The sequence below is a fragment of the Danio rerio genome, chromosome 14 (assembly GCF_052040795.2).
Source record: "Danio rerio strain M-AB ecotype USA chromosome 14, GRCz13ab, whole genome shotgun sequence".
Lineage (NCBI taxonomy): Eukaryota > Metazoa > Chordata > Actinopteri > Cypriniformes > Danionidae > Danio > Danio rerio.
In genome coordinates, this window is record NC_141034.1 from 37,082,351 (window position 1) to 37,095,487 (window position 13,137).

At 45.6% G+C, this 13,137-nt stretch overlaps 1 long non-coding RNA gene across 1 annotated transcript in view; it reads left to right on the forward strand.

Annotated features, from left to right (window-relative positions):
- Positions 1-13,137, forward strand: part of si:rp71-46j2.8 — a 30,144-nt gene that overhangs the window by 14,396 nt on the left and 2,611 nt on the right. The window contains 1 exon segment of the long non-coding RNA NR_186776.1: positions 6,621-6,735. This is a non-coding gene — a long non-coding RNA (si:rp71-46j2.8).

The window sequence follows — 13,137 nt, forward strand, 5'->3', positions numbered from 1 at the left end:
TGCACACTGGTGGTAGTGTGGAGAGACCCCCCTCATGATTGTGAATTGCTTTGGGTGTATAGCCATACACAATAAATGCACTATATGAATACACATTACATTACATATCATAATTAAAAGTCGATATTCTGATTATAGAGTTTTCTCAGGCACATTTGACCAATTCCAAACTTAATTAATATTAAATTTAATTAATAAGTGATGTTTTCGTTTTAAGGAGGACTGGAAGTGAAAGATGCCTTATTCTCAGAGGTGCTTAATTATTATCAGGTTTCCTTTTACAAGTACAAATAGCCAAAATTAGATGTAACGTACACTGAACAAGTAGAAACATATTTAATGCACGTAGGAAGAATGAAATACTATAGAAGCTGCAAAATTAAGCTGTAATCAATAGACATGAAATGCTCACTGGAGCAGCAGCAGGATAAGGGGCAAAAACAGGTTGAGAGGAATGATAAAATTAGGTTTTAAAACAAGTATTAAACCATCATCAACCCTTTAATCTTAAGTGTTGCACTTCTGGAAAAGCTGTGACACTAGAGACTTAAGGGTTCCTGATGGTTTAATTCACAGTTTCACACCTTAATTCTTTAGGTTAATACCTTTTCTACTCAATCTGTGTTTAATCACCCTGCTACCCCAAATGAGCATAAAGAAAACAGTACATATAACAGTACATTTAGTCGTTTCTATAGTGTTTTATAGTGTTACTTTAGGGGGCATTTTATTATATATATATGCACACACACACTGAAAAGTAAAGTATGTATGTATATATATATATATATATATATATATATATATATATATATATATATATATATATATATATATATATATATATATACTTTACTTTTCAGTGTGCGTTACATCCATTTTACCAAAAGCCTGCTTAATTTTTTTTATTGCTTCCAGTCTTTGTTAAAATGTAATTAAAAGGATTTTATACTTAAGATTTTTGTTGAAAGGAATTTGTACTATGCGCTTTGGCAAGACCTATGATCTACATACACTCATGCACACACTGTACATCCCAATAACAGAAGGTGAAACAGTAAACGGCCTCTTCAGGGAGTTACTACATTTACACATTCAATATTTACAGTCACTGTCAATGTGATCTAAGCGCAGTGAAAATGAGTGAATTTTCAGCCCTCAAAAAGCAGTAAAAGTCCTGACACTTCCTTTGTGCATGACAAGAAGGAGCCCCTTGATCTTTAGGTCTTATGTATGCGACTCCAATTACAAGATAATGGGGTGATCCTTATGAAAGATCAGGCGTGAAGTGTGCGCATGTGCTGGATCTTATCAATTAGTGGATGAGCCACTTGACAAGACATTGTGTGCAACCATGACAAAATATCTTCTTTCTGATGCTTTAATGTTACCTTCAGTCCTGTTCTCACCTTTGTTTATTCATCCTCGCCTGCCCGCCTCCACTGTGATCTGCATCTACTATAGTGGATAGGGCACTGACTTCCTCTTGAATTCACACAGTGGCCTTCCTGACTGTGTGTCCTGGACTTATTAACCCGGGAACTTCCAGAGCTCCTTTGTCTTGCTCTTCTCTACGGCTATTGTCATTCACTGTATGCCATGCGCAAGTCTGCCCTTGATCCCTTGCTTTGAAATGGAGTGCTGGAGGAAGAAGAACTGACTGGCTGACTTTCTGAACTTGCCTCTTATTCCCACCCAGATTAAACGCAACAGGGTGTGTGTGTGTGTGTGTGTGTGTGTGTTTATTGAAATAATCTAAAGGCAATGTAAATAATCCTCCACAATCCAATATAACACCTCGACCTGCATGATGTAGTCTGTTGTGAATGTAAATGCTCAAAAGGGGGCGCTCTCTGTCAGTCAGTGCCAGGCTGGAGACGGGCCTCCTCTAGCAGGCTGGTGCCAGGCCAGAGACAAGGGCAATAAAGTTCTCACCTCATTATCAAGAACACAGTCACATCACAGCCCGCAGCCAGGTGGGAAGGGGGAAGATAGAGAGTTTGTGGAGATAATCGGGAAGAAAAGGACTGACACCCTTTACATAGGAAGGGTGCTGATAGCTGACTATGCTGCTTTACAGAATGTTTTTTTTTATACTGAAAATGTCTTTATTGTATAGTTTATGATCTTATCTAGTAATAAAAATGATCTAATATAATAAAAACATTAACATCAAAAAGTCATTAACATAACCCAGATTACGTATTTATATTTTGACTACTTTTGAATTACGTATAGATTCATTTCGAACTTAATTCAGAATCACTGATTTCATTTCAGTGTCGACTTTTTCACATGGCCATTCTAGATTGTGAATATTCAAAGCGAAATGATAAAATGCTATTATTTAGGAAAGAAACACATATTAGGGAGAATCAATAAACTATGAATAATTTACTACCATTGCACAAATAATTTGTAGTCATGTGACCCATCTTAAAGTAACTATGAAATCATTTATGCAAATTTAAATTGACTCTGACATTATAATACAATGTCTAATCTCGGATTTTTGCTGATAATTAAACTATTTAAAAAATTATCCAAATATATTATTAATTCATTCATTCATTTTCTTTTCAGCTTAGTCCCTTTTTTAATCTGGGGTCTCCACAGCGGAATGAACCACCAACTTATCCAGCATATGTTTTTTAAGCATCGGATGCCCTTCCAGCCGCAACCCATCACTATGAAACCCATACACTCATTCGCACACATACATACACTAAGGACAATGTCTTTGGACTGTGGTGGAAACCGGAGCCCCCGGAGGAAACCCACGCAAACGCATGGAGAACATGCAAACTCCACACAGAAACGCCAACTGACCCAGCCGAGGCTCGAACCAGCGACCTTCTTGCTGTTAGGCGACAGCACTACCTGCTGCGCCACTGTGTCGCCCTAAATATATTATTTAAAATAAAATAAAAACTATATATTTAAATAACTAGCAAAATATTTTATTTATTCACTCATGACATGCATTTTTTTTAGATATTAATATTATATTTCTGGTGGGTTTTACAGTCAGAATATAATGTTTTGGTTAGATGGTTCACCTTAGAAAGAAAGTTTGGAAAATCTTGATGAAGGCTGTTTAGGTCAGGTTAAAACTTCATTGTAATACTTTTACACTTTAAAACCCAACAGTCAACATTATCAAATGAAATGAGTGTAGTTAACTCAAAATTGACTGAAAGTTATTTCTACTCATTTGAAAAGAGTTTTGAACTCAGTGTTAAAGGTAATGGGTAAATTAAATACCTCATTACTTCAAGTTAAAAGAAGTAAGTTCACAGTACTCGTATTAGTATTTTTAACTCAAATGGTTTGTTGCAATTGGTTTCCTCAAACAGTTTGGGTTGACTTAACTTATTGAGTTTTACAGTACTCAGTTGGTTTGAGTTCTCTTCATTTATCTGGTTTTACTGTGCTCAGATTGCTTAATTTACTTGAATGGATTAAGTTCACAGTACTCATTAGCATTAATGAGTTCTGTGAATTAGCTGAACTGAATTAACTTTTGTTAACTGAATTAGCTTTTTGGGTTTTACAGTGTATGAAGACTTAGATACTTTCATGAGAGCCATTTAGTAGGTATGCCGCGCACTAGATAGACCTGAGCTCCTGGCAGCTGGCCTTCTCCTATCTTCACATGTACAACCAATAAATCAATATCAAATCTAGCAGGAAGCCAGATGGCCCTCGACATAGTGGGTCACAGGCCTCTCAAAGCCAGCATGGCTACTGTAAGCCAGACTAACAGAGAGGAGCCTTTGAAGGCATAGACATTCAACAAGCAGCCCATGAATGACTAAAGGGGACAAATAAGCTGTTACGACTCGGGTCAGATCAGTGTTTGTGTTTCTCTGAACATCAAAGGCCTGAGACTGTTTGATATGCAGCCCCCACACCTTGATCCAGAGCCGGGACAGGTAATGGGGTGGAGTAGTCCATTGAGTAACAAGGAGGGGGGGCTTGTAGAGTCCTCCTCTTAGGTCTTGCTGTAGGGCGCTCGACTCAGAGAAAGAGTATTTTAGGGCTTCCGACTCCCTACGGAGCAGTCGGCCCCATGAAACCATGAGCATCTTCTGCTCACGGCTGTGGGACCTGGTGATGTGGACCAAACTGTGGTCCTCATGGCACTTCATGAGGTGCTTACTGATAAATCATAAATCAAACATTTTTAATATGTAATTTTTTTTTGCAACACACCTTAGCACTCAAATATTCATGTACTATGGTATTTTTGTACATGTCTAATTCTGGCCATACACTCAAAAAGGACTTTTGCTGCTTGTTTAAATTACGTAAATGAGTTGAATCAACACAATTCCTATGTTTTTTTTTTTTTTTAAATGGACAACCTTACTGTTTTATGTTCAATCCACGTAAAATCAATTTCTGTTGGGACAACATGAAGGAATTGTGTGGAACCCTGCATTTTTGTACAGTGCATTCAAAAAGGTCCATAATATATTTTGAAATAAAAATCATATATTTATTCATTAAGGATGTATATGGAATTGATAATATGTGCAAGTAAACATTTATTTAATGTTACTGAGTTATATTAAGTTTTATTCATCAAAATATCTTGATACTATATAATAATAATATATGTATTTTGAGCACCAAATCAGCAAGTGACACTTTAAAACATATTAAAAAACAAACTGTTATTTAAAATTATAATAATTTTCATAGCATTGCAGACAATTCTGTGCACATTCATCAAAATTAGCGATTTTTCTCTTGCATAATCACATGTGCAGATTCAAACTCACGCATTAGCTGGTGCTGTTTGTTTACAACTTGCAGCATTCAGCACATGCTTCCTTCCTCTCTGTTGTAAACATACAGTGTGAGTTTGCACCACAAATACGCCATCATGCGACAGGAAGCTTGTGATCTACTGGGTTAAAATATCGTAAAATGATGTTTACTTTCCTGCACAGAACAACAGTTTCATTTCGAATAGATCTCAAAGTATCATAAGGATGTAATTTCATCCACAAAATGCCTGTGCATATTGATTTCTATTTACTGAACTAAAGTTTTAGCTAAAAATCTAAGGTGGAAAAAGTCCCCTGTGGGTGAGTAAATTAACAGCAATTTTTGATTTGTGAGCAAACCATCCCTTTAAATTCGACTAAATGCTCAGCAGTACATTCTATGAGCTTGTACAAACATTATACTCAAAACCCTACAGATTAACAGAGTCAACACAGAGCAGTATGCAATGATGTTGCAATTTTAAAAAACAAGTCCGAAAAACAAGTTAAACAGTAGTTTGATTGAATGGCTGTTCACAGGGGAGTGTGAAATGCCAGCTCTATGGTGAGGTGTGAATAGGGTGAAGGGGGCAGCTCTGGCCTTTGTGTAACTCCCAGGCTGAATGTGCGACTGCTATTGTTCAGGCACGACCGCCAGGCCTCTCAGACTCTCTCCTCCACAGCTTTGTCCAGAGCTGCATGACCACTTCCTTAACCCAGGTCAGGGCAAGGTCGTGACTTTGGCAACTTACCCCTAGACCGTCTGCGCTGTCTGCTCATCCATAAACGCATAAACGCTCAATCAGACTGACTTTGAAATACACTTGAGAAACCTGCCAGGGGACAAAAGCAAGTAGGTAAAAGAAAGAGAAACATCATACATTTAAAAAAAGCAAATATTTTTATTGTAAAAAATCAAACTATAGATTTATTTAAATTAGTCTCATCTGCTGAGGGAAAGATCACGTCACAATTTTATAGCATGATAAATAATTAACTACACAAATTACTGCAGAGTTTGCACTTGTTCACAGTGGTAAAGAACCTAGAAGAATAACTTGGTGTGGGTTCCCCTGAGATTTTGCTGTGTGTTGTGATCATTTTTTTATGAACATCTTGATCAGCGGTGCTGATCAAGATGTTCAAATTTTTTTTGTTTGAAGGGTGAAAAACCAAATATCATTGTGATCCGTGGGTCGAAGATAAAAATACTAAACTGAATCACATTAAAGTTGCCATGGGTAACTCCTAATTTTTTACATTTAAATTTAGTCATTTAGCAGACGCCTTTATCCAAAGCGACTTACAAATGAGGACAAAGAAGCAATCTACACAACTATGAGAGCAATGATGAATAAGTGCTGTAGGCAAGTTTCAGGTGTGTAAAGTCTAAGAAGTAAAGCATTAGTAATAAGGTTTTTTTTTTTATAGTACATTTAGTGGTATAGCAAGAGAGATATTATTCCCCAATATTTCAATTTCACAGGAGATATTATTCCCCTATATTTCAATATAAAAAGAAAACATTACTTTAAATTGCACTAACTAATGCAGCATAACTTTTAAATGATAAAACAATTAAAACAGTCACATTTAAAACACAATGAAGTTCTGTGCTGAATACACTATTCAAGCAGAATCTGCCTTTGACTTGATTTGTTCACCAAAGTCTCTGCATTGTCGAGTGATAAAATGTACATTTAAACAAAATCTGATTAATTTACACCATTTAATTGAAACATTTAATTTCAGTGTTAGCTTTTAACAATAAAACAAACAAAGGGTTTCAATACTTTTCAATTGAGAATCTCTAAACCCTCTCCATCATTCTTTCTCTCTTTTCAGAAGGGATGGCGAGCCAAATTAAAGGATACCATGGGCAAACTTTGGCCTATGGGGCCTAGTTTGGGCATCTCTGATCTTGATGAACAACATGTTTTTTTGCACAATGCAGAGAAACAGCACTCAAAAAAAATGATATGTTGGCGTTAATTAACTTTTTTTTGTCCACTGGTTCCACGTAACCGAGTTAAGTTACTTTTAAGAAAGAATATTAATTTTAGTGAACTTAAGTTAGTTACATAAAGGTAATGTAATGTTGTTTAGTTCAATCAACGTAACATTTATAATTTAGCTTTAATCAATGTAGTTATTTAAGTTCAATTATTCTAAAATTGATATTGTTATGTTTAACCAAATAAAAAAACATTTTCCGTTTCATTGAGTTTATTCAATAGCATTTTTACAGATTTACACATTTTCCAGCAATAAAATGATTATCAAAATCCAAATACTGTCTTTATCTGTATCTTCACTTATTACAATAAGTTAAAATATTAATACTATTAAAATAATAGTAATACAAGTATTAAATAAATTGAAAACAATATATGATTTAAAAAATATGCTTACAAAAACATCATAAAATACACTTTTCAAAATTATACTTTTCATATATTACAAAAAACATTCAAAAATAATATTCTGCCTTCAAATGATTTATCAAAAATATACTTAGAAAAATTAAGTCTTCTTTTGTAAACTATACTGTACCTTCTTTACACTGAAAAAGCAGATAACACTTCAGTTGTTCAAAGAAAGATTAACATTTTAAAGCAAAGTAACACGATCAGCATTACACCATAAATTAGACCAACCATCACAGAACGTTCGAGGTTACAGAAGTAACCCTTCGTTCCCCGAGGAGGGGAACGGAAGTGCCATGAATGGGAGGATTCGGATCAGAAGCCGCTTATCTGGAGAGTATTGAACGGGCCAATGAATGAAATTAATTGGCAGCGTAAGCTTGCGCAGGTGTGCGACATCTGCAATCATCTCAGCATATAAGCACACCTGAAGCCAGCAGACGCCATCCTTTTAAGCTGAAGAGACTTTCAAACAGCTAAGGGACAGTCATTATGGCGACGGAATATGGCACTTCCGTTCCCCTCCTCGGGGAACGAAGGGTTACTTCTGTAACCTCGAACGTTCCCCTTCGGTTGGGGAACTTCAGTGCCATGAATGGGAGAATATGGAAAGCGCCATAATGACTGCACCTTACCAACACCCCCGATGAGGAGATAGTCAAGCAAGCGTGACGCACCCACATCATGGGGGGCGCGGTCCTCCAACGTGTCCCTGGCCCTAATTTATCCTACTTCAACAGAAGTTTTACGGATTTAGATATATTTTTTGGGAAGTCGTGAGCATCTAGATAATTCTAGGAAATACGACAGTACGTTGGGAAGCGTGCAATCCCGATAGGGAGGACGCTGCGGAGGCCATCCGTTACCCAAGGGGGGGATAGATGGCAGAATTTACCTATGGACTAGCCCAAAAAGGGGGAGTACGCATAGCAAAGAGTGGTTAGCGGAGAGGGAAGACACGGGTCCGCCCAGGGGGGGACTTAACCGTGGCGGAATAAGCATATGGGATCGCCTAGTGGGGATCACGCATAGCAGGCACCTATACCCAAAACGCGGGCTGACCAGCGGGCAGACCTACAACGTAGTGGGCCAGCAAGTGACTCCTCCGCTGAGTCAGTGCTGGGGGCCACGGAGGAATCTGCAGGGCTCACCTGACGGGGAACTTTACTGACAGATAAAAAAGGCGCACGTACCTCCGTGTTAGGGAGAATGGCGCAGCAAGCGTGTTTCAACACCCTACCGAGTTGTCTCCTCAATCACCAAAGGGTTACCTAATACCCTTGAGGAAACCGGCTCCACTCGCAGATTGTAAAACCTTGCAAATGTGTTGGGTGTCGCCCAGCCCGCAGCTCTACAGATGTCTGTTAGAGAGGCGCCGCGTGCATGCGCCCAAGAGGATGCAACGCTCCGAGTGGAGTGTGCACGTACTCCCGGGGGACACGGCTGACCTCGACTCGAATAAGCGAGTGAAATGGCATCCACAATCCAGTGGGATAATCTTTGTTTCGATACGGCACTTCCCTGCTGCCGACCGCCATAACAGACAAAGAGCTGCTCAGATGATCTAAAATTCTGAGTACGGTCCACATAAATGCGCAGAGCGCGAACTGGACAAAGTAAAGAAAGGGCTGGGTCTGCCTCCTCCGGGGGCAGCGCTTGCAGGTTCACTACCTGATCTCTAAAGGGGGTGGTAGGAACCTTGGGCACATAACCGGGGCGGGGTCTCAGGATAACGTGAGAGTAATCCGGCCCGAATTCCAGGCACGAGTCACTGACCGAAAATGCCTCCAGGTCCCCGACCCTCTTGATGGAGGCCAACGCAACCAGCAGAGCTGTCTTCAGGGACAGAAATCTTAGAGATACTGATTCGAGTGGCTCAAAGGGATCGGATCGCAGACTCGTGAGAACGAGGGCGAGATCCCAAGAGGGCATGAGAGGGGGGCGAGATGGATTAATTCGCCTAGCACCCCTAAGGAACTGGATGACCAGGTTATGCTTTCCCACGGTGCCGCCAGCTACCGCGCTATGATAAGCGGAGATGGCGGCCACGTAAACCTTGAGAGTGGAGGGCGACAGCCTGCTGTCCAACTTCTCTTGAAGGAAAGAGAGCACAACACTAATCTGGCAATTTCGGGGGTCTTCTCTGCGAGAGACGCACCATTCAGTGAATAGACTCCACTTCAGGGCGTAGGCGCGCCTCGTGGAGGGGGCTCTAGCCTGAGTGATGGTATTAACCACCGCAGTCGGTAGGTTACCTAAGTCTTCCTCGCGTCTAGGGACCACACGTGGAGGTTCCAAAGATCGGGGCGAGGGTGCCAGATGGTGCCCTGTCCCTGAGAGAGTAGGTCCTCTCTCAAAGGGATCCGCCAGGGGAGGGCCGTCGCGAGGAGTGAGAGCTCTGATATCCAGGTCCGGTTGGGCCAAAGGGGCGCAACTAGCAGAACCTGTTCCTCGTCCTCCCTGACCTTGCACAGAAACTGCGCGAGCAGGCTCACTGGGGGAAACGCATACTTGCGCATGCCCCGAGGCCAGCTGTGGGCCAGTGCATCCGTGCCGAGAGAGCCCTCGGTCAGGGAAAAAAACAACTGGCAGTGAGCGTTCTCGGGGGAAGCAAACAGATCGATCTGGGCCTCCCCGAATCGCGCCCATATCAGCTGAACAGACTCGGGGTGGAGTCTCCATTCTCCAGGGCGTAACAGCTGTCGTGAGAGCGCATCGGCTGCACGATTGAGCGTGCCTGGGACGTGAATGGCGCGCAGCGATTTCAGCCGCGGGTGACTCCAGAGGAGCAGACGGCGGGCGAGCTGAGACATGCGGCGAGAGCGCATACCCCCCATGCGGTTGATATACGCCGCCGCCGCCGTACTGTCCGTCCTGACCAGCACGTGTTGCCGCTCCAGCACCGGTAAAAAGCGGTGGAGAGCGAGGAACACTGCCAACAGCTCTAGGCGATTGATGTGCCAATGCAGCTGGGCACCCTTCCAGAGGCCCGCAGCCGCATGCCCGCGACACACGGCCCCCCAACCCGTGTTGGAAGCGTCTGTTGAAACAACAACATGGCTGGACGCCTGTCCTAGAGGCACACCGGCCTGTAGGAACGAGGGGTCGTTCCAAGGGCTGAGGGCGCGGCGACACAGCGCAGTAACCGAGACCCGGTGTGTGCCCGCGTGCCATGCGCGTCTGGGGACCCGATCGTGAAGCCAGTGCTGAAGTGGTCTCATATGGAGCAACCCGAGCGGCGTGACGGCGGCTGCGGATGCCATATGCCCCAGGAGCCTCTGAAAGAACTTCAGTGGGACCACTAGTTTGCTGTCGAGCTCCCTCAGACAGTTCAGCAACAGGCGAGCGCGTTCCTCGGAGAGGTGCGCTACCATGGTGATCGAGTCCAGCTCCATCCCGAGAAAAGAAATCCTCTGCACGGGGGCGAGTTTGCTCTTTTCTCGGTTGACCTGAAGCCCCAGTAGGCGGAGATGCCGAAGCACCTCGTCCCTGTGCATAATCAATTGCTCCCGCGAGTGGGCTAAAATCAGCCAGTCGTCGAGATAATTGAGTATGCGAATGCCCGCGAGCCGAAGGGGCGCTAGGGCACCCTCCGCGAGTTTGGTGAAGACCCGCGGAGACAGAGAGAGCCCGAAGGGGAGGACCTTGTACTGCCACGCTCGACCCTCGAACGCAAACCGCAGAAATTGGCGGTGGCGTGGAAGAATGGAGACATGGAAATACGCGTCCTTCAGGTCTATGGCTGCAAACCAATCCCGAGGACGAACGCATTGGAGAATGCGCCTCTGTGTGAGCATTCTGAACGGCAGCTTGTGCAGACAGCGGTTCAAAACGCGCAGATCTAGGATTGGCCGTGACCCACCGCTCTTTTTGGGTACGATGAAGTATGGGCTGTAAAACCCACTCTCCATCTCGGCTGGAGGAACCGGCTCGATTGCACCCTTCGCCAGGAGGGCAGCAATCTCCTCTCGCAAGACAGGGGCGGACAGGGGGTTGACCCTGGAGAAATACACGCCCGTAAACTTGGGGGGCCGTTTCGCGAACTGAATCGCGTAACCGAGTCTGATTGTGCGTATGAGCCACCGCGAGGGGCTGGCCCGCGCTAACCAGGCAGGCAGAGCCCTCGCTAATGGAGTCATCGCTACAATCGCTGACGTACCAGCGGTGGGGCAGCGCGGAGTGGGTGTGCTGATCCGGGAAGCACGAGGGTCCCGCGGAAAAGCTGGAGGAGAGCGATTCGCTCTGGCTCCGCACCCTGACTCCGGAGAGGGGGCTGGAGGGCTGAGGGAAGGGAGACCGTCCCCCCAGCGCTCGTGAGCCACTGGCGAAGCACGTAGAGTCTGCGAGCCGGAAGGCAGCGCGTCCCGGACTGGCAGAACTCGTGCAGTCACATCCGGGGAAGGGAAAAAGTGCTCTTTTACTGATGTTTTGGTGGCACTGAAAAGTACCGTTGTTATCGGGGCCCCGCCCTCCAGCGGGGAAAGAGCAAGTTTCCTCTTCTCCAGATGGCCTGTCTCAGGGACGCTTCGCGGTCCGTTTACCGGACTTAACGGCGCCCTGGGCAGGAGGGGCTGCCTGCTTTCGAGGTGAACGCCGCGCCCGCTTGGCCGGAGGCGCAGGCGGGGGCGGGGCAGCACTCGTTGGCGGGCGCCCTCGGCGAGGAACAGCGGAGGTGGATGGCTCGGCGGGCGGAGCGGGCTTACGGCCACGCCGATAGATGACATTGCCCATCGCATCCGACTGCTCTTTCACCGCCTTGAATTCCTGGGTGAATTCACCGACGGTGTCGCCGAACAGGCCAGCCTGGGATATGGGCGAGTCAAGAAAGCGAACTTTGTCAACGTCGCGCATATCGGCCAGGTTTAGCCAGAGGTGGCGTTCCTGAACCACAAGTGTGGACATCGTCCTCCCCAGCGCACACGCGGCGGACTTAGTAGTCCGAAGAGCATAGTCGGTCGCGGTGCGCAGCTCATGTAATAAGCTTGGGTTGGACCCGCCCTCGTGCAGCTCGGCCAGCGCCTGCGCTTGGTAGCGCTGGTAGGTGGCCATCGCGTGCAAAGCAGAAGCAGCCTGGCCCGCAGCCTTATAAGCTCTGGCTCCGAGGGAGGCAGACAACCTACAGGCTTTGGACGGGAGGCGGGGCAAACCCCGCCACGTAGAGGCGCCGCGCGGACAAAGATTGACCGCGATAGCGCGCTCCACTGACGGGATCGCCTCATACCCCCTGGCAGCTCCGCCGTCAAGGGCGGTGAGGGCGGAGGCACTCGCAGCACGGGCAGAGAAAGGTGCCCTCCAGGACTGCGTGAGCCTACTGTGCACTTCCGGGAAGAAGGGGACGAGAGGCTTCGAAGGCTTCGCCTTCTGGTCCTCTACGTAGCACCCATCTAGTCGGTCCGGCCGCGGAGCTGGGGGATAAACCATCTCCAACCCCACGGCCGAAGCAGCCCGGGAAAGCACGGCTAACATGTCCGCTTCAGGATCCGATTTGACAGCGCTCACCTGCCCGGAGGGGGCGAGCGGGTCCGGATCTTCGTCGGACAGTGAAAGCCCACCCTCCGATGCCGCGGAGGACATCTGATCTCCGGTGTCAGCGAGTGTGAGAGCTACCATCTGGTTAGACGGATCACTCTCACCACCCGAAGCTTGGATGGAGCGCCGTGAGGAGCGAGAGGTCCGCGAGCCCGTGGGCGGCGGATTAGCTCCCGCTGAAACCCTCAGATCTGCCCGAGCGCCCGCTGCTTTTTTAGAACAGGAGGCAACTGGGGTGGCTCGCTCTCTTGCGAAAGTTAGCCGCGATCTTAGCTGTGCAACGGTCATGGCATCGCAATGACGACATGAACCGCCCGCGAGCACCGCATTAACATGCTGGACCCCCAAACATGCAATGCAGTGATCGTGTCCATCATCCGGAGACAGGAAACCCCCGCATCCAGAAA